This window comes from Helianthus annuus, chromosome 9 (assembly GCF_002127325.2).
Source record: "Helianthus annuus cultivar XRQ/B chromosome 9, HanXRQr2.0-SUNRISE, whole genome shotgun sequence".
In the NCBI taxonomy this organism is placed as follows: domain Eukaryota; kingdom Viridiplantae; phylum Streptophyta; class Magnoliopsida; order Asterales; family Asteraceae; genus Helianthus; species Helianthus annuus.
In genome coordinates, this window is record NC_035441.2 from 125,785,731 (window position 1) to 125,807,520 (window position 21,790).

General features: G+C 34.9%; 1 pseudogene; it reads left to right on the forward strand.

The window, feature by feature from the left end:
- Nucleotides 1-6,480: 6,480 nt before the first annotated feature.
- The window catches only part of LOC110876285, a 32,297-nt pseudogene continuing 16,987 nt past the window's right edge, over nt 6,481-21,790 (forward strand).

The following is a 21,790-nucleotide window of genomic DNA, read 5'->3' on the forward strand; positions in this document are numbered from 1 at the left end:
ATATATCAAATAATAAAAAAGTTATATCTTTAAAAACCATATGTATTACACAGATTAAATAAATGTAATTTCGTATACTAAATACTAAAAACGTCATATCTTTAAAATACCCGTGTATAATCGGGTTGAATAAATCTACCAAATAATAAAAAATTACATTCTTAAAAACCTCGTATATTACACGTGTTGAATAGATCTAAAAAAGAATTATATCTTTAAAAATCATGTGATTACACAGATTAAATAAATGTAATTTTGTATATTAAATACTAAAAACGTCGTATCTTTAAAAAACCCGTATATAGCCGGGTTGAAAAATCTACTAAATAATAAAAAAAATTATTTTCTAAATAAATGTAATTTTGTATATAAATACTAAAAACGTCGTATCTTTAAAAAAAACCCGTGTATAGTCGTGTTGAAAAATCTACCAAATAATAAAAAAATTATATCCTTAAAAACTCCGCGTTTTACATGAGTTGAATAAATATAATTTTGTATACCAAATAATAAAAAAAGTTATATTATTAATAAATTAGAATAAAATTTAGTATTAATTTATTATTTATATATTTAATATAAGATAAGTAGATAAGAGGTATATTTGTTTTAAAAATACATTAAATTAACAATTTAGATTTGAGGATAATATTTTATTAAAGTATGATAAGATTTAATATTAATTTATTATTTATTTAGTTAATATAAGATAAATATAAATTTGAGAATGTTATCAATGAATGACATGTGTCCAAAAGTTGGTTTCTTTTATTATAGTGGTTAGATATTGGGTCGGGTCATAAATTATCTACCCGAACTTACGGTTAATAAGCAAGTACATCAACATTTTTAAATACAAATATTTAACATATTAAAATAAAAAAAGATGAAGGCCAATTTTGACACCATGATAAAATAAGGTATTTCTTAGATGCCAAAGGATATGAGATAAAAAAGAACGAGAAAAGTAAAAATATAGGTAGATGGGGTCTCTTTTTCCTCCATGTAAAGAAAATTTATCTTAAAGAAAACGGTAAAAGGTTGCTTCAAAATGAAGATTGCCTCCTCATTGGCTTTTATTTTTATATTTTCTTTATTTTGCTTTTAATTTTTATTAAAAGAACTCGGGTCCTTTCTATTTTCTTATGCGTAGCGTAGATTATACCACATTATATATATAGAGAGAGAGAGAGAGACACTCTATATAAAGGTTCAATTAAGAAACAAAAATACCAAAAAGAAATTACAGAACTACGTGTTTATTCAAGTATAATTGCCTTGTTTATATATGGTATTGATGAGAAAATTTGAGAACCCAAAAGAGAAGGTTGGAAAATCATAATTTTATTTGTGAATCTACATCATACTTTACATGTAAATTAAAATACTACGTTCCAGCTTTTAAAGAATTTTTTTTTTTCATAAGGTTAACTCAAATTTGAATGTTCATACATAAAGGTATGTTTGGCAAAATTAGCTGGTGGCTGGTGGCCGAAAGCTGGTAGTTGATGGCTGTAATTTTTTAGATATATTTAAGTGTTTGACAGAGTAACTGAAGCTTTTAATAAAATGTATAAAATAACCAAAATGAACATGACTAAAAAACATAACTAAAAGGTTCATTATCTTTAGAAGTTAAAATAGACATTTTTTCCCTAAAAACTTATAGCTCTTTCTAAACGTTACTAGTAGGAGCGTTCAACCAAAAGCTTTAAGCTCCTAACCTAAAAGCCTCAAGCTTCTTTAACCAAACAAGGCTTTTTATTGAGTATGAGTTTTTTATTTTTTATTTTTTTTATTTTTTATTATTTTTTTTTATTAAAAGTTTAAAGCTAAAAGCTTCTAAAAGCTCTTAAAAGCTTCATGCCAAACATACCCAAAGTAATGCTCTCTCACTAATTTATCTAATTCACAAGTTATTTGTTTTTGTTGCTCCGTACTTAGACCGTGGGGTATGGTGAGGCTTGGGTTAGGGCATTGGTTGACACATGGATGTTGAATATTAACAAACCCATAGCCAAGTTTTAAGGGGTATGGTGGGGCTTGGGTTGGGCGTGGCTGGGCTGGTGTGGCCAAGCCACATCAACATTTTTTTTAATATATATATATATATATATATATATATATATATATATATATATATATATATATATATATATTTATATTTATAACTACATAAATAATAAACATACATAGTTTTTTTTAAAAAACTACATAAACATATATAATTATTATCAAAATAAAAAACAATCATTCTTCGTCGTCTTCGTCGGTTTCGAACCCAGGAATCGTTGAAACATGATCCACCAAATATCAAAGGTTGTGATGTATATCCCTTGACTTGATCAAAAATACCTTTGTCGCTTTATCTTGGTCTGTTACGTTACCTGGTTGGGGGTCATCGTCATCATAGTAGGTAACGACCGCTCTACCTTCATCCTCCAAAATCATGTTGTGAAGAATGATACATGTGTACATCACGTTTCCAATCTGATCCTTGTCCCATAGTTGACAAGGCATTGCCAATATTCGCCACCTTTTCTTCAAAACACCGAATGCTCGCTCGACGTCTTTACGTGCAGCCATCTGGACCCTATTAAACTTTAATCTCTTTGGATCTGTGATACCGTGTTTTGTGAACGATTTTACGAAAACCCCCAACTCTGGGTAAATCCCATCAACTAGGTAGTACCCATACACGTACTCAACCCCGTTTACAAAGAAAGTTCCTTTGGGTCCTATACCATTTATCCGATCATTGAAAAGGGGCGAGTGGTTTATGATGGTAATATCATTATGTGAACCTGGCATACCGAAGAACGCATGCCATATCCAAAGATCTTGGGACGCAACCGCTTCAAGCATGATGGCTGGCATCCCATGAAATCCACTTGTATGAGCGCCTTGCCATTGGGTAGGACAAAGTTCCCAAGCCCATTTCATACAATCTAAACTACCTAGCATCCCGGGTAGCCCATGATAATCTGCGTGATGTTCCAATAATTGTTGCATGTCACTGAGCGAGGGCTTTCTCAAATACCTTTTCCTATAAAGTTCTAGAATACACGAACAAAAGTTGTGAAGACTTTCTCTAGCTACACGTGCAGACATTTTTAAACAGTCATCCATAATGTCCGAACTATTGCCGTACGCTAACTGCCTAAGTGCGGTCGTGACCTTTTGCCACGTACTAAATCATAATTGTCCGACTACATCGGGTTTTTGTTGGAAATAAACATACTTCTCCTCAAGATCTCTAGATATCCTTAAAAATAAGTTTCTACTCATAGAAAACGACGCCTAAACATTTTTTCATCATACTTAGGTTCCGCTGAGAAGTAATCGCTTACCAACAAATCGTTAGCGGTGTACTGTTCACGAGCGATGTACCTTCTCCTGCGTTTAGGTTGTTGAGTCTCTTCCTCCTCCTTTTCGTTTTCCACGATAGCTTTCACCACCGTCGCGATCGTTTGTAGAAATATTTCCGCACAATCGTCAGATGATGATGACGATTCAGTATAACTTGAAGAACTCATGGCAAGATTGTGTTTTATGTGTTTGATATTGTCTGAGAAAAATGATAAATATGGTAAGGTATTTATAAAGGAATTTTTTTTTTTTAAATAGCCCCCAAAGGCTATGCCAACGGCTAGTTTGGTTTGGCCATTCACAGCCCACCATGTCAGCTTCCTAGACCCGCCCCACGTCCGGCTTGAAACCCAAGCCCCAAGGGCCACGCCCCAACCCAAGCCCACCCATGGTGGCTTGGGCGTTTTCCCCCAACCCACGCCTAAACCCCCACCCCATACCCCATAGTCTTAGCAAAACATTTTTATTTTGGTGTTATATTTTTTTCTTGTGTTTTTCCTTAAGGAACTTAGAGCATCCACAATAAGAGAAAATATTGATGTTTTTAGGGAGAGAGAAAGTGATGTGAAGGAGAGAGAGTGTAAGGTGGAGGAGAGAGGATGGGTGTGAAGATGTTGGTGAGGAAAGAAAAAATGGATGGGTGTAAATTATGTGAGTGTAGAGAGGAGAAAGGAGAAAGGAGAGAGAAGAGAGAGAAAAAATATGTTTATGAGAAGGGCAAGTGAGAGAAATGCTCTCATTGATTGGGCAGATGCCACATTAACACTAAAAAATACCATCTAAAAACACTTCAATTGGTGATGGTCTTACCATTCAAAATGTAGTTGATGTATACAACTATACATTATTGTAATTATTTTTTTCTTTGGTTTTTTGTTTGATAAAATGAATATGAAGCCAAATTATAGGTTTCAACTTAAAATCACATTTATTTTTTTCTTAGTTGTCTTTGACTCTTTTAAACCATTAGTTTTTGTTGCTGACTGGAATCAACTTCCTAGATCTTTGAGCGCATTCAAAGTCATTTATCTCTACAACCATACACTTAAATAAGGATCAACCTCTTTTGTATTTCTAATTTAAATATAGAAGAAAAGAAATATTTTAAAGAAATATTGGAGGGATTTAACCCATATACCGAGTGTTATTGAGAATATACAATAGAACTCCCTTTTCTATGTGGTGATGATGTGGCACAATATAACCCCTAGGGACTCCATTCCATACCTTGCAGCCTAAGACCATGTGTAGTGGAAAGTTGGTATAATGCCCCCACCATGGGGCATTATCCGACACATGGCATCCTAGTTAGTGTTGGGGCATTATAGCAAAAGTGGCGTAGTGGGGCATTATGCCAATAATGCCCATTCAATCATTTCACAATTATTTTTTTTTAATTTAAAACATAAAAAACTTCATTAATTTAAAAAAAAATTACACTACTTGAAATTAAAAAAAATTGAAAAAAAAACATAAATTAAAAAAACAGAAAAAAAACCCGAAAAAATAAAATAAAGTAAAAAAAAAAGGAACATAATCTAGAGTCCATATTTTTCTCTAATTTTTTGGCGACGCATTTGCGCAAGGATCAACGCATCGCCTTGTAGGTGGTCGATAGGTTTGGACAAAAACTCAATGTCCTTTTCCATTTGCCTCGCCTCTTACATCTCGTTAAACTTTTTGGTTTCGGCCACTCGTTCTTTCATAATCTCATAACGTTGGTGGCCGAGGTCGCGAATGTCTTGGAGACGAGGGTTCATCTACTCGAAATCTTCCTTTAACTCGAGATCGGAAGACGACTCGACCGTTTTTTTCCCGGTTCCCTTTCTTCTACCGGTGGGTCGGACCAACTCTTCTTGAATTGCCTCGTCAACGTCCACCGCCTCATTTAAATCAACATTGCGGGCATCCGATGTCGGAGTTGACGGGTCAACGGAGGATGATGTTTTTGACCTTTTAGCTCGACGTCTACTACTAGACGTCATTGGATTAACTAGCGCCCACTTTGGACTTTTTCGTAGTAGCTCCCAACACTTATAGTACGTGAAAGGGCATTTTGTCCTCTCGAACTCCTCCAAAGTCCTCGTTAAATCCCCGACGTCACTTTCACGGTTCGGACGAGTATCGTAGTTACGTTGGTAAACTTCTTGGAACGCGTGAGACTTGTTGTTAATGTCGGTCCATTTGCTAGAAATGGAATCTTTGTCCCGATGTTCGCCTTGACCCCACGTGCTAAAAAAGAGTGCACGAACCCTATCCCAAAAAACGGGGTCCGTTTGAAAGTTTGCTACAAATTAAAAAAAAATTATAAGTTGTATTAAAAAATAAAGTAATAAAATAAGTAAAATAATATATATATATATATATATATATATATATATATATGGGAGCCGCTAAAATAAGAACCACCCCCAGTTGTAAGAACCGCGAGAACCACTCTCAACCAATCAGATTATGCCACTCAAAAGGGTAGTTTAGTCATTTACCACCATATGTCAATTCACAACCTCTCTCCTCATTTATAATCACAGTGCTCTTTTGTCTCTCTCCAACTTTTCAAAATCCAGATCCATATTTGAAATCCTTTGTCTCTCTCTCCACCTTTTTAAAAACATCACAATTCTTCTATCTCTCATACAAAATCAAGATCCATAGATGGTTCAACGGTGGGTGGTGGACGGCAGTGGTTGTTTGGTGGTGCACAGTGGAGGCTGAATGGCAGTGGTGGGGTGGTCCGACGGTGGTTTTGTGACTGATTGGTAGTGGGGGTGTGGGGTAGAGGTGGGGTCGGCGGTGTTGGTGGTGGTGGCGTTGGGGTTTGGTGGTTTAAGGTTGTTGTAGTTCTTGGTGTTAGCAGCGGTGGCGGAGAAAGGTGTGATGGTTAGGGTTCTGCGCATCAGGAGGCGATGATTTTGATTGAGAGAGAAGATTGTGATGATTTTATGGTGTGTGTGGTGGGTGGTGGTTGTCGGCGGCAGAGACATTCTCCAGCCGCCGGTTAGCAGTGGATTACAGTGGTGACGAGGAAGGTGAGATGAACAGGGTTGAACTTGGAGTTATGTGGTGGTTAACAGTGGTTAAACCGAGTAACGGTGGTGTTCGGGTCCGGTCATGGCGGTAAGTGTATTTGAATACGATGAATCAGGCAGCTGAATGGGCTGCCAATCGGGTTATGAACTCCTGCAGTTGAACTTCTGATCAACCCACAACTATATATGAACTCCTGCAGTTGAATGGGCTGCCAATTGGGTTACTACCCGAAGGTGTGACCGACTTTGAATACGATGAATCGGGCCGGTTCGAGGTGCATTTGGATCAAGCTTGTGATGCTATGTTTGAAGATGAGTTGCATTATGATCAGAATGTTTCTGGGAATATGAGTTATGGGTAAATCGGTGGGTTATTGGGTATTTCGGCTCAGGATTTGTTTTTGTGGTTTCCGGTTAAGGAGATTCGGGTTGATGTACCGAGTTCTAGGTTGATTTACTTTGATGTTGTGTTGTGTCGAAGCAGTTTTCGTTGTCAAGTTTTGAAATACCCAGGGAGTGTTTGGCGTCTGAGGATCAGATTGTTGTTGAGGTAATTTTATCTTGTTTGACATTTTGTTTTGTGAGTTTGTTGTTGGTTTGACCTTTTGTTCTGCTATTGATTTTGATAGATTGACTGTTCATGTGGAACGAAACTGCCGGTCAACAGCCAGTCAACGGTCAAACTGCCGGTTTATTGATAATTGTGTGAGTGGTGGTGTCGTCGGTGTCGGAGGTGGTGGCTGTGTGAGGATAAAAAATATAAAAATTTTACGTAAAACGTAAACTTTTTAACGTAAAGTTAAAACGTAAAACGTAAACTTTTTAACGTAAAACGTAAAAGTTTACGTTTTACTTTTTAACGTAAAACGTAAACTTAAAACGTAAAACGTAAAAATTTTAACGTAATTTTTTTGAGGTTTGTACTGTACTCTTTTGGATCTGTCAATGTAGCTGTGGGGTTTTTTCGTTAGATTTTTTTGAGGTTTCCACTGTACTCTTTTTTATTCCTGCTTTTTCAATCAACATAATTGCAATCTTCAGTTTAGATTTATGTGGATTTGATGTTCTCGTGTTGTGATTGACGGAGATTGAAATCATCGATGAACGAATTAGTTTGATATTTTTTTTTCCAAACACACTATGTTTTGATGTTGCTAATTTTTTATTTTCCCCCATAGTCGAGTCGATGATGATGTCAATATATCTGAGACACCTCCCGAGTTTGCGATTTCTGGTTGCATTCGTTTTTGCGTAAAAATATTTTTGTAAAAAAAAAGCTAAACCGTAAACTTTTTAATGTAAAACGTAAAAAGTTTTACGTAAAACGTAAAACCTAAAAATTTTAACGTAAAACGTAAAAGGTTTTACGTAAAACGTAAAACGTAAAAATTTTAACGTAAAACGTAAAAAGTTTAACGTAAAACTTAAAACGTAAAAAGTTTAAATAGTTTAACGTAAAACGTAAAAAGTGTAATAAAACGGCGCGTTAAAACGATGTGTAAAAAAACGTGTAAAAAACGGCGTGTAAAAAAAACGTGTATAAAACGGCGCGTTAAAAAAAGTGTAAAAAACGACGCTTGAAACGGGACGTAAAAATGGCGTGTAAAAACGGGACGTAAATAACGGGGCAAAAAAACGGCGCGTAAAAACGGGACGTAAAACACGACGCGCTAGAGAACATTTGTGTAAAGCCGGGAATAAAAAACCGTACGTAAAAACCCGGTCGTAAAAACGACGCGTAAAATGGGCCGTATAAACGGCGTGTAAAAACGGGACATAAAGACGGGACGCTAAAACGGGACGTAAAAAATGGGGTGTAAAAACGGCTTGTAAAAACGTGACGTAAAAAACGGCACGACAAAAAACGATGCGTAAAACCGAGCATAAAAAATGGCACTTAAAAACCCGGTCGTAAAAACGACTTGTGAAAAAACGGCGCGTTAAAAAACCCGGTGTGCAAAAACCGGCGCGTAAAAGTTTTTGTCTTGTTCAAAAAATTTGAATTTAAAAATGTTTTTTATAAAAAAATTCTTTTTAAAAAATAAAAAGTAATATAATAAAACAAAAAAGTAATAAAAAAATAATAAAGATAAAAAGACAAAATAGAGTAATTTTACTATACTACCCTTTTGAATTAAAATATTAAACACATAATAAGTTTTACGTGAAACGTAAAACGTAAAAAGTTTACGTAAAACGTAAACCGTAAACTTTTTTATCGTAGAACGTAAACTTTTTTGACGTAAAACGTAAAAAAACGGCGCGTTAAAACGAAAAATTTTAACGTAAAACGTAAAAAAACGGCGCGTTAAAACGTAAAAAATTTAACGTAAAAAACGACGATTTTCTGTTGCGTTCGGTTTTGCATAAAAACGTTTTTGTAAAAAAAAAAAAATTAAACCGTAAACTTGTTAACGTAAACCGTAAACTTTTTATCGTTAAACGTAAAATCGTGAAGCGTAAAAAGTGTTACGTAAATTTTTTCGTAAGTTTTACGTGAAACGTAAAACGTAAAAAGTTTTTCGTAAGTTTTGGGTAAACTTTTTCGTAAGTTTTTCGTAAATTTTTTTCGTAAGTTTTACGTAAACTTTTTCGTAAGTTTTTCGTAAAACGTAAAAAGTTTTACGTAAAACGTAAAACGTAAATTTTTTTTCGTAAAACGTAAAAAGTTTTACGTAAAACGTAAAAAGTTTAACGTAAAACGTAAAAAATTTAAATTTTTAACGCAAAGCGTAAAAAGTGTACAAAAAGGGACGCGTTAAAAAAAGTGAAAAAACGATGCGTTTAAAACGACGTGTAAAAAACGACGCATTAAAAAACGTGTAGAAACGGCGCGTTTTAAAAAAACGACGCTTGAAAAAACGGCGTGTAAAAACGCGTAAAAAAACGGCGCGTTAAAAAACTTCGGAAAATCGGCGCGTTAAAAAACTTCAAAAAAACGGCGCATTAAAAAACTTTGGAAAACGGCGCGTTAAAACGGCGTGTAAAAAGCGTGTAAAAAATTTGGCGCGTTAAAAAACGTGGAAAACGGTGCGCTTAAAAAAACGACGCTTGAAAAAAACGGCGCGTTAAAAAACTTCAGAAAAACGGCGCGTAAAAAACTTGTAAAAAACCGCGCGTTAAAAAAACGCCGACTGAGAAAAACGACGACTTAAAAAAACGGCGCGTAAAAAACGGCGTTAAAAAACGGCGCGTTAATAAAACGCCGATTGAGAAAAACGACGCCTTTAAAAAACGGCGCGTGAAAAACGGCGTTAAGAAACGGCGCGTTAACAAATCGATGCGTTAAAAACGGCGCGTTTAAAAAAACGCCGATTGAGAACGGCGCGTTAAAAAACGGCGCGTTAAAAATGGCGCGTTAGAAACGGCGTGTTAAAAAAACGCCGATTGAGAAAAACGACGCCTTAAAAAAACGGCGCGTAAAAACGGCGCGTAAAAAACGGCGCGTGAAAAACGGCGCGTAAAAAAAACGGCGCGTTACGCTTAAATGCTTTGTGGCCCGTAAAACGGCGCGTTACGCTTAAAAAAACGGCGCGTGAAAAACGGCGCGTAAAAAAAACGGCGCGTTACGCTTAAATGCTTTGTGGCCCTAAAAACGGCGTGTTACGCTTAAAAAAAAACGGCGCGTAAAAAACGGCGCGAAAAAAAAACGGCGCGTTACGTAAAAAAACGGCGCGTAAAAGAAACAGCGCGTTAAAAAACGGCGTTAAAAACGGCGCGTCAAAAAAACGTAAAAAGTTTAACGTAAAACTTAAATTGTAAAAAGTATAAAAATCTTTTAAAAAAAATCTGAATTTAAAAATGTTTTTAATAAAGAAATTATGTTTAAAAAATAAAAGTAATAAAAAGTAATTAATGAATAGGACAAAAAAGGTAATTTAAAATTAATATATATAAAAAGACAAAACAGAGTTATTTTACTTAAATACCCTTTTGGATTATAATATTAAAGACATAATAAGACAAAAAGCTTTTAATATTAATATTAACTACTTTTAATCACATCCATCCATCTAGTTGATCTAAGGGCCATAAAGTGGTTCTCATGGTTTTTACAACTAGAGGTGGTTTTCATTTTAGCGATCCTCTATATATATATATATATAAAATAGTTACTGGTTTCTTCGTCCTCCGAAATGTCGAGCCACGCCCGAGTCAACGTGAATTCCTCTTCCTTCGTCCATTTAATGATATTTTTTGTACGCCGATATTCGTCTTTTTCTTTCTTCTTATGCGACCTTTTGCCGCGTTTCGATTTATCTTGCACCGGTTCGGGTTGCGTCTCCGGCACGACATCGATATCGGGTTCGGATTCGGGTTGTGACGGTTGAGACCCGCCCGCTTGACCATAGCCGAAAGTGGGAGGCACAAACGGAGGGGCGCCACTCAAGTAAGCCGCGTACGTTAAAAAGCTCGGGTCCATGTCTTGAAGGTTATACGGGTTTTGCGGTTGGGTTGTGTTCAGGTTCGTGGGTCTTGCGGGGACACCAAAAGGGGGTCGGTATGGATGCATGATTGTATAAATAATAGGAGGAAGTGGGGTTTTTTTTTTATAAAAATTAGAAGAAAGTGGGAGAGAAAGTGGGTTTTTTTTTATAAAAAATGTGAGAATGTGGGTTGATATATATATAGTGGGTAATATTTCAAATTAAAAAAAAATAATAAATATGACGGTTTGTCAACGGTACAAATCTCGCCCCCCCCCATAAATTTTAAGCGTTTTAATTAAAACGCTTCGAAAATAACGCCCGGTAACGCCGGGTGTAACGGCTACCGGGGCGTCATAGAGCGTTATTTTTGAAAATTAAAAAAAAAAAAAACCGCCCCACTACGGGCGGTCTAAGAGTGAAGTTTTTAGGTTTCAGATTTTTTGGAACAACAGAATTAGAAGGACAAAAAACTTTTGAAACATTCATAATGCATTGAGCATTGTTAGAAAAAAGGCACTAATATTAGAACAATGTTCACAATATGCATCAAAAGAAGGAACATTGTTAGGCCATGTGTAGTCATAAAGCCCTCAAAGGGGCGTTATGCGCCATGTGGCATGCCACGTCACCCCGGGGCTTTATGGGGCTTTATGTCACTAGAGCCCGTAGTCATAAAGCCCCTAACTCATCATAACCAAAGTATAAAATGCAGGGACCAAAGTGTAAAATGCAGGGACCAAAGTGTTTTAATATAGGGACCAAAGTGTAAAATGCAGGGACCAAAGTGGAAAATGGAGAAATCATCACCACCATCTCGCGCCGCTATACACATCGCGCCATTTGTTTTTTTTTGTTCATAGCGCCGGTGGGGGCGGTGTGGGCGGCGCCATAGCGGCGCTATGGCCCTTGGCCGCGCCCCACTACGCAAGACCTTAGGAGCAGAAACATAAAGAAGACAGAGAAAAAAAGCAATCATTTGGAACAACGTCCATGTAGGAATGAGCATTGCTATAAACAGGCAAACGGGCAAGATCATTGTTGGTAATAAGCCGAAATGCAGGTCATTCTTAGGAACAATTAGTCCACCATAGATGGAACAACACTAGATGGTTCTTCATTGTTTTTGGTACATGAACAGGGGCGCAACATAGTGGAGGCGGGAGGGGGCGGCCGACCCCCCGAAATTTTTGGGTATATACGTTTCCGACCCCCTGTTTTATAGAAATTTTTTGGCATATACGTTTTCGACCCCTGGTCGGAAATCTCAAGCTTCGCCACTGTACACAAACAACCAATACCAATGTGCTATACACCAATATGATTGACTAGGCATTTCTTGAAACCAAACTAGTGTAGGAACTAGGTTCACTTTTTATTAAATATATTACAAAATAAATAATAAATAATAACGAGACTCTCGTTATTTATGGGAAATTCGACTAGTACAATACCGGTTACAAGAACTCAATAAACGACCATAAAAATAATACAATTGTACCAATCTTGATTCAAGCCAGCGTCTTTGGAAGAACTTCAACCGCATCGTCTTCTACGAACCTTTGCTACAAGAATGAACAAACTATCGTTGAAGGTATTGGTTGAGGATCGTGTTAGACACGGGGCCCTTAAAACAGATTCCGCGCCTCCTCTCAGACGGTCTGTTTCCAAGATACAACAACCGAAGCAGTAGCTCTACTGCCGGAGATGACACTCGCGCCCGAGATTACACCGGGTATAAATTGGTGTTCATAAAAATAGGAAGATGATGAAGTTGATAAAAGGATAATTTAGAGAGTGCTCCTCTCTAAATTTCCATGGAACAAAAGAACCTTCTTTCTGTGTATATCTCTCATCTATCTTTAGAATGAGTCCTCATTCTTTTATAGTCATACACATAAAGAGCTAATTAAAACCCAATCAATATTGTCATAAGTTAGACAATTAAACAAGATATTAAACCTTGTAATCAATAGGTTTTAATTTCTTATTAATCTTGTACTAAACAAGATATTTAATATTGTAACATACAATATTAAGGTTCAATCAAATGGATTAAAGTGGTCAACTCGAAACGCTTATTTTCATTCATGACAGAATTAAATGAGTTGAGACCATTTAGACATTAACTCACTAGTGGTTGACTAGTTCTCCTGGTCGCGCATGCGCGTAGGCGGACCCGCATCACGGCTACTGTCCAACTAGTACTGCGTGCGCGTCTGAACCGAGTTGGCAGTCCATGCATCACGCTACATGGAGCCGCGCGCCACACATATTACTTATGCGCATACCCGCCACCTGGTCATGCGTCATCTATTCTTGCGCGCCACACGGATGCCATTACGCATACCAGGACGCCACCTGGTCATGCGCCATCCATACTCATGCGCCACCCGGATGTCACTACGCATACCAGGACGCCACCTGGTCATGCGCCATCCATACTCGCGCATAAGTGCGGGTGCGGCGCACCCTTTAGCCCCCACTAGTGTTTACCTTAAGGAAACAATTACAAGGAGTGCTCCTCCTCATAAACCACTTTAAGTTTTGTCATCCCACCTATGTGGGACAAGTTGACAAAACTAATCCATTTATTCATATTTGTTTGTTCCAAACATACAACTTCAAGCTTCGATATCTCATTCATCTTAGCTCTATTTGGACATAGTTTGAACACAAACCATAAATAATTATTTATACAACACATATATAAATATTATTGATGTCTAAAATATTTAGTGAAAACTCATTTTCACTATAATTTTCAACAATCCCCCACATGAATGGAGATCGATTAAAACACACAAAATTCCCCGATGAAAACTCGACAGTCGAGTATTGTAGGATAGGTAGGTGTAGCCTTTGAACCTTCCTTTGTGAAGCATACTTAGCCTACTAGGGTTTTGTAGACGTGATGTCCTTGAACAACCCCCTATTTGTGTAAACGACAATATACATTCACACAATACTTTCCCTAGCCGGGCCATCTCCTCATGTATGTCTCCAATAATGGTCATGGAGCACTTTCCTGGTTCTGCGAGAGCTCTAGGAATTATGCCCTAATTCCATTCGAAGCGACCACACTTCTCTCCAACATAGGTGATTTCCCTTTAAATCATTAAAAGCATTATGGTTCATTATGATTTACACGAATCATTTAACCACATAGTATGCTTAGCCTCACAACAATGTCACTGGATATTATAGGAATGGACTAGGACGTATTTAAACACCCTTTTATAGTTTTAGAGGGATATATGAACATATAAACTAGCTTATATATAAACATATATATTAGCTATGCCCCCACAGTGACTACCACTCGGTTCATGATTAAGTTGGCCTATTGAACCTAGATCTTAGGATCTCCAGTCAACTAGGTTAGGTTTCCCTCATGTCCCTTTTTCCATGGCTTTAGTCCCATTCCACAACCTGATCTCTTATCAACCCACTGGTTGTTGGATCCAAAATTATCTTTGACTTCGCTAAGTCACCAACGACAATTTAAATTGAGATCAGTTGTTCTAACGTGTTTCTTGACTCGCTAGTCACTTTTGCCTTTTAGTCGATTCATAAGACTTATAACTCGTGATCTCAACCTGGATCCAGTTATGTACCTTGTCTTTAGAATGACATGAAACTCAATTCATGGCTAGACACGTTTTCACCATGCCTTTGGTGTGTCATGACTGACATCTTACTAGATTTTGAATCTAACCAATTGGCGTTCGAGTCCAATCTACTCGATTAACTCCATATAACCATTGTGTACTCCACTTGGTCATGTGTTTGCAATGTATGCAAGTCACCCCCCACATTTAAGTGTAATTGGATAGCATCCAAATGGGGCGATGAAAGGTTCTCCCTTTCATTTCGAGTTTGAGAAAACTTCTCAACTACCATTTCCACATTCAAATGCAAGTCACCCCCACATTTAAGTGTAACTGGATAACATCCAAATGGGGTGATGAAAGGTTCTCCCTTTCATTTCGAGTTTGAGAAAGCTTCTCAACTACCATTTCCACATACCCTAAAGGGTTTGTTTCTTAAATGGCCTCCTCCCCCACATTACTTGCATTTTAATGAAGTTATATTTATAGTTTTGTTTAGCACAAAATTCGTTCTTGTGTCATCACATATTTTGAATGTTTAAAGTTAATTTAATCTCCGTCGAGCATATAAATTAACAAGTATTAGTCTAGCATGCTTTAGACCACAATACTCTAGCATCTGAACAGAAGATGCATCATTCTGATTCTTCACAACCTTAAGAGATAACGCACTATCTCTTCCGAACATTCGTTTCTTAGTTTAGACACAATAATGAAATTTTATTTCACCATTCCAAAACCATCAGTTTTTAGGAAGGCCTCAAAACCATAGTTAACTCCATCCATTAGGATCATAACTCGTTTGCCTTTTTATCTCTAATGGTTCACCATTGACTTTCTAAAGACTTAAACGTAAGTCTTAATCCAAGTCACTTTGATGAAAAATCTTTGTATAAAATCACTTAAGTCTTGAGATATAACCAATTAGATTGACTCTCAACAACAAAGCATTCACGTATGCCTATAGTGATATATACATTTACGTTATTGTTTCATTCATACCATGTATTGGGATACTCTCCCAAATTTAGGACCAAACCTCCACATAGTTTAAACAACATTGATGGTAGTAGAAGCATCTACAAGTCCATCACTATTGTAAAATTCTGTTAATAAATTTGCTAAATTTATTAAACTCATTTACAATAATAACATATATTCCTTTCATATGTTAGATTCTTTGAAACTTACATGTGCATTTCCATGTTGATACTCTCAACATTAGATGACATATCTCGTTTTCGTGCATTTCATCTCAAACCATACACCACGTTTCTCACGACCCCGTTATACATTTGATGTTTGATTTGTGACTTATTACATAAGTCATGATCACAACCCGCTCGTTGTGTTTGTGTAAATTACTTTTTACACTTTGTATCAAAATGTGTATCCTTTTGAAAACTTATTAGTAATCCGAAATAACGGATACACCAATGATATCTAAACATCAAAAGCCAAAGTGTTATCATCTTCAACACTTTTTACCGAAATAAACGCAATTATTTCGTTCGGTGTCATGTTTTGAGGTACTCCCTCATCTTGGAACTCTAAACTTGAATAATCACAAGTTGTCCAAAGTATAAAATTGTTTACAATTAACTACTCGCAAGTAGTTAAGCAACTTATTATGTCTAAAACAACATCGAGTTGTTTTTCACAAAATAGTCTCTCCAAGACTATTCTATGGTTCAAGACGTTATACTTCTCGTGGAAGTATACTTCGCAAAGACATGTTTTATTCGTTCAAAACATTTCTCGTTTTTGCAAGTGTTTTAATATTAAACTATATATTTATGTTTTGATTACAAATCAAGACAATAAACCTTATAATAGTTTAATAAATAAAACAATTTCAAACTCGCTCGTTTGAAAATAAAACGAATACATATCGTTTTAATAAATGGTTTATCATATTCAAACCATTTCTAACAGCTGTTTAGATAATAACGATTATCAATCGTTAAAAAGAGTGGTTTGTATGATAACCAATTCTAATATGCTAATTAGAATTTAAATGTTGAATAAACATTCAAAATATTAGGTTTTTATAAAGTAAACCGGTTCTAATGCGCTCGTTAGAAATAAAACGAATACAATTATTCACTTTTATTTTAAATGAACGTTTTCTAACACGCTCGTTAGAACTGAACACAAATATTTTCTAACACGCTCGTTAGAAAATATATAAAACGATTACAAATCATCTTAAATAGTTTATCATAGTTAACCCGGTTCTAACCCGCTCGTTAGAAATTAATGATTGCAAATCGTTAAAATAGTTGGTTACAAGATAAACTAATTCTAATACGCCAATTAGAAAATTAGATGATTATTTATTGCCATAAGCCGTTTTTGGTTTATATAAAATAAACGTTTTCTAACCCGCTTGTTAGAAATAAACAATTGAAAAAGTCGTTAAATCATTTCTAACACGCTCGTTAGAGAATAAACAACTATCAAACTCTTTAAATTGTTTCTAACATGCTCCTTAGAAATAATCAATTACAAAATTTGTTTCGAAGTTTATAAAAAAATATAAACTATTTCTAATACGCTCATTAGAAATAAACAAATAAAATCGTTTAAACGTATGTGGAAAAAATCCGTTTCTAACTCGCTCGTTAGAAATTTAATAGTTTAGACGAAACCGTTACAAGGTTTATTATCCAAAATAATTGTCTCCAACACGCTCGTCGGTAATTATTTGAAATAATAATATTTTCTAACACGCTCGTTAGAAAATCTAAACGTATATTTTCTAGCATGCTCGTTAGAAAATCTAATCGTCTTTTAACAAGTTAGTTTTACACAATCATCGTATCTAATACGCTCATTAGATATAAAAGATGATATTAAAACTTATCATTCTATATAATTCTAACACGCTCGTTAGAGATATAAAAAGTTTTAATGTCGTTATTCTTTCAACAACGTTTCTAACACGCTAGTTAGAAGATATTAAAACTAGTTATTTTATAAAATAATTTCTTTCTAAAATTCTCATTAGAAAATAAATCAATTTCAAGGCTTTTAAAAACCAACATTAATATATCAATTATGGTTCCTAAAAGCTTTTTATTAAGAATTTAAACCTTACAAAAACATTTGTAAGGGGTTACAAAATAAAATTTCCTAATATGCTCATTAGAAAATTTAGTATTTCAAAAACATATTGAAATACATATTATTTTGTATATGGTTCGGTTTAACAAAACACGAACACAAGCCATGAAACTCCAAAACTTGAATCAAAACGATCGTTTTGCAACCCGGTATTCGGATTAAAGATTGTACTCCAATCATAAAATTAATCCGACTCATTGTACTAAATAAAAATTTCCCAAAAAATATTTTCAAGATTTTAACAAAAATATCATTAAATATTTTAACTTTCGTGAACCTAAATCCTCGTAGAGAAGGGATTTAAGATTGTAGCAACAATCTTCACGAAAGTCTGTTTTAAGATTGTAGGAACTAGGTTTACTTTTTATTAAATATATTACAAAATAAATAATAAATAATAACGAGACTATCGTTATTTGTGGGAAATTCGACTAGTACAATACCGGTTACAAGAACTCAATAAACGAACATAAAAATAATACAATTGTACCAATCTTGATTCAAGCCAGCGTCTTTGGAAGAACTTCAACCGCATCGTCTTGTACGAACCTCCGCTGCAAGAATGAACAAACTATCGTTGAAGGTTTTGATGGAGGATCGTGTTAGACATGGGGTCCTTAAAACAGATTCCGCGCCTCCTCTCAGATGGTCTGTTTCCAGGATACAACAACCGAAGCAGTAGCTGTACTGCCGGAGATGACACTCGCGCCTGATATTACACCGGGTATAAATTGGTGTTCATAAAAATAGGAAAATGATGAAGTTGATAAAAGGATAATTTAGAGAGTGCTCCTCTCTAAATTTCCATGGAACAAAAGAACCTTCTTTCTGTGTATATCTCTCATCTATCTTTAGAATGAGTCCTCATTCTTTTATAGTCATACACATAAAGAGCTAATTAAAACCCAATCAATATTGTCATAAGTTAGATAATTAAACAAGATATAAAACCTTGTAATCAATAGGTTTTAGTTTCTTATTAATATTGTACTAAACAAGATATTTAATATTGTAACATACAATATTAAGGTTCAATCAAATGGATTAAAGTTGTCAACTCGAAACGCTCATTTTCATTCATGACAGAATTAAATGAGTTGAGACCATTTAGACATTAACTCACTAGTGGTTGACTAGTTCTCCTGGTCGCGCATGCGCGTAGGCGGACCCGCATCACGGCTACTGTCCAACTAGTACTACGTGCGCGTCTGAACCGAGTTGGCAGTCCATGCATCACGCTACATGGAGCCGCGCGCCACACATATTACTTATGCGCATACCAGGACGCCACCTGGTCATGCGTCATCTATTCTTGCGCGCCACACGGATGCCATTACGCATACCAGGACGCCACCTGGTCATGCGCCATCCATACTCATGCGCCACCCGGATGCCACTACGCATACCAGGACGTCACCTGGTCATGTGCCATCCATACTCGCGCATAAGTGCGGGTGCGGCGCACCCTTTGGTCCCCACTAGTGTTTGTCTTAAGGAAACAATTACAAGGAGTGCTCCTCCTCATAAACCACTTTAAGTTTTGTTATCCCACCTATGTGGGACAAGTTGACAAAACTAATCCATTTTATTCATCTTTGTTTGTTCCAAACATACAACTTCAAGCTTCGATATCTCATTCATCTTAGCTCTATTTGGACATAGTTTGAACACAAACCATAAATAATTATTTATACAACACATATATAAATATTATTGATGTCCAAAATATTTAGTGAAAAACTCATTTTCACTAAAATTTCTAACAATTAGTTCATCATTTCTTGTAAATTATTAGGATAGCCTCTGAAAATATGGAGACCAGGGTTCGAAGAACATCTCTTTGCAAAATTATTTCGAAATTTTAATATGGTTTATATCTTAACGCAAAAGGACAAACTATTTATATGACGTTTGAGATATATACTTAAATACTCCATTATGCATCTACAATGCAACGACTCCTCTAACTAGGACAATCTTCACATTCACACGCTTAGATTCCATTTTCGTTGAAAAATAGCATGAATATGAATATTTCAAGAGTATAAAAGGTAAGAACATATTAAGTGAATTTTAATACCATATGTGAATATAGTCGGCATATATATATATATCTTACCTTGAAATAAAGGTCAATAAAATAAAAGAGATACTTAAGGATAAGATTAAGATATTCGTGTGTGCTAGGCATGTGTACTATTATCAAAAGTTTTGACTATACATGACAGAATTTGATACCCAATATTAAAGTTACGTTAGAACTATTTTTGTGGTGACTTTATTTACGACATTAGCATAGCTCATATAATTTGAACATCCAAAATTTTTATTTTGACACCCTATGTACGAGTCCTATAGATATATGACTTGTATAGGGTAATTACAAATCCCAAAGTCAGACAAAGTCTATCACATTTGTCACATGTTAACCCTATACGAGTTGTATAGAGCTATATGACTTGTATATGGTATGAGATAGTACGAGGTCAGTCGATAGTGACAAAAGTTAATGGATGTGATGAATATGTCGGCCCTATATGACTCGTATAGAGCTATACGAGTCGTATAGAGCAAAAACGAATGATTGGTTTTGACATTCTTTCTCCCTTTTAAACGATGAAGAAACAACAATTCATTTCATCGTTTCATTCTTTCGTCAAACAACTCAACAATTAATCCTTTCAATTTCCAACATGAGAACTTTAGTGATGTCTTGGTTTGACAGCAACTATGTTTTTGGCGAATTATAATGCAACACGAGCACGTTTGTTTCGGAAAACAATCTGTTATACTATTTATTCACTTGTTTTGTTGTTTTGTTTACGAAATACTTACCACACTGTTGTTTTAGGGAGGGGTCTGACATCCCCGATTCTTACGAGGGAAGAGTGAATGATGATCACGCAGAGAAGGTCGTGTCTGGCATTCGTTCTTATCCCAAGGAACCGTTCAAGGCCGGCCAAAAGCATGTGCAGAGTGGGCCTGCGATCCGGGCCCAAATCAGAATAGGGCCCGAAAAAATTTTAAGTTATATATATATATATATATATATAGGGTAGGGATCCTAAGAGAAGTCCACCCTATTTAAGAAACTTGAGAAGCATTCTGGACCACACATTTCATAAGCTCTTCGTAATATACGCATATGTATAGTTTAAACTTGACTATATACATATATGTATATGACTTATACACATATGTATATAGTCAATTTTAAACTATACATATATGTATATTACGAAAAGCTTTGAAAAAATGTGTGGTCCAGAATTCTTCTCAACTTTCTCAATTAGCCTAGTGCTTCTCACATGATCCTAACCCTATATATATATATATATATATATATATATATATATATATATATATATATATATATATATATATATATATATATATATATATATATATATATATAACTTGGTTAGAACCCCGTGTATTACACGGGTTGAATAAATGTAATTTTATATATTAAATAATAAAAAGTTATATCTTTATGAAACTCGTATATTGTACGGGTTAAACAAATGTAATTTTATATATCAAATAATAAAAAAGTTATATCTTTAAAAACCATGTGCATTACACAGATTAAATAAATGTAATTTTGTATACTAAATACTAAAAACGTCGTATCTTTAAAAAACCCGTGTATAATCGGGTTGAATAAATCTACCAAATGATAAAAAAAATTACATCCTTAAAAACCCCGTATATTACATGTGTTGAATAGATCTAAAAAAAGTTATATCTTTAAAAACCATGTGTATTACACAGATTAAATAAATGTAATTTGTATATTAAATACTAAAAACGTCGTATCTTTAAAAAACTCGTGTATAGTCGGGTTGAAAAATCTATCAAATAATATAAAAAAAGTTATATTTTTAAAAACTTCGTGTATTACATGGTTTATATAAATGTAACTTTGTATAGTATATAATAAAAAAAAGTTAATTAAAAACCCCGCGTTTTACACGAGTTGAATAAATATAAGTTTGTATACCAAATAATAAAAAACGTTATATTTTTATTAAATTAGGATAACATTTAATATTGATTTATTATTTATTTATTTAATATAAGATAAGTAGGAAAGAGAGGTATTTGTTTTATGAATATATTAACAATTTAGATTTGAGGATAATATTTTATTAAAGTATGATAAGATTTAATATTAATTTATTAATTATTTAGTTAATATAAGATAAGTATAAATTTGAGGAAACAT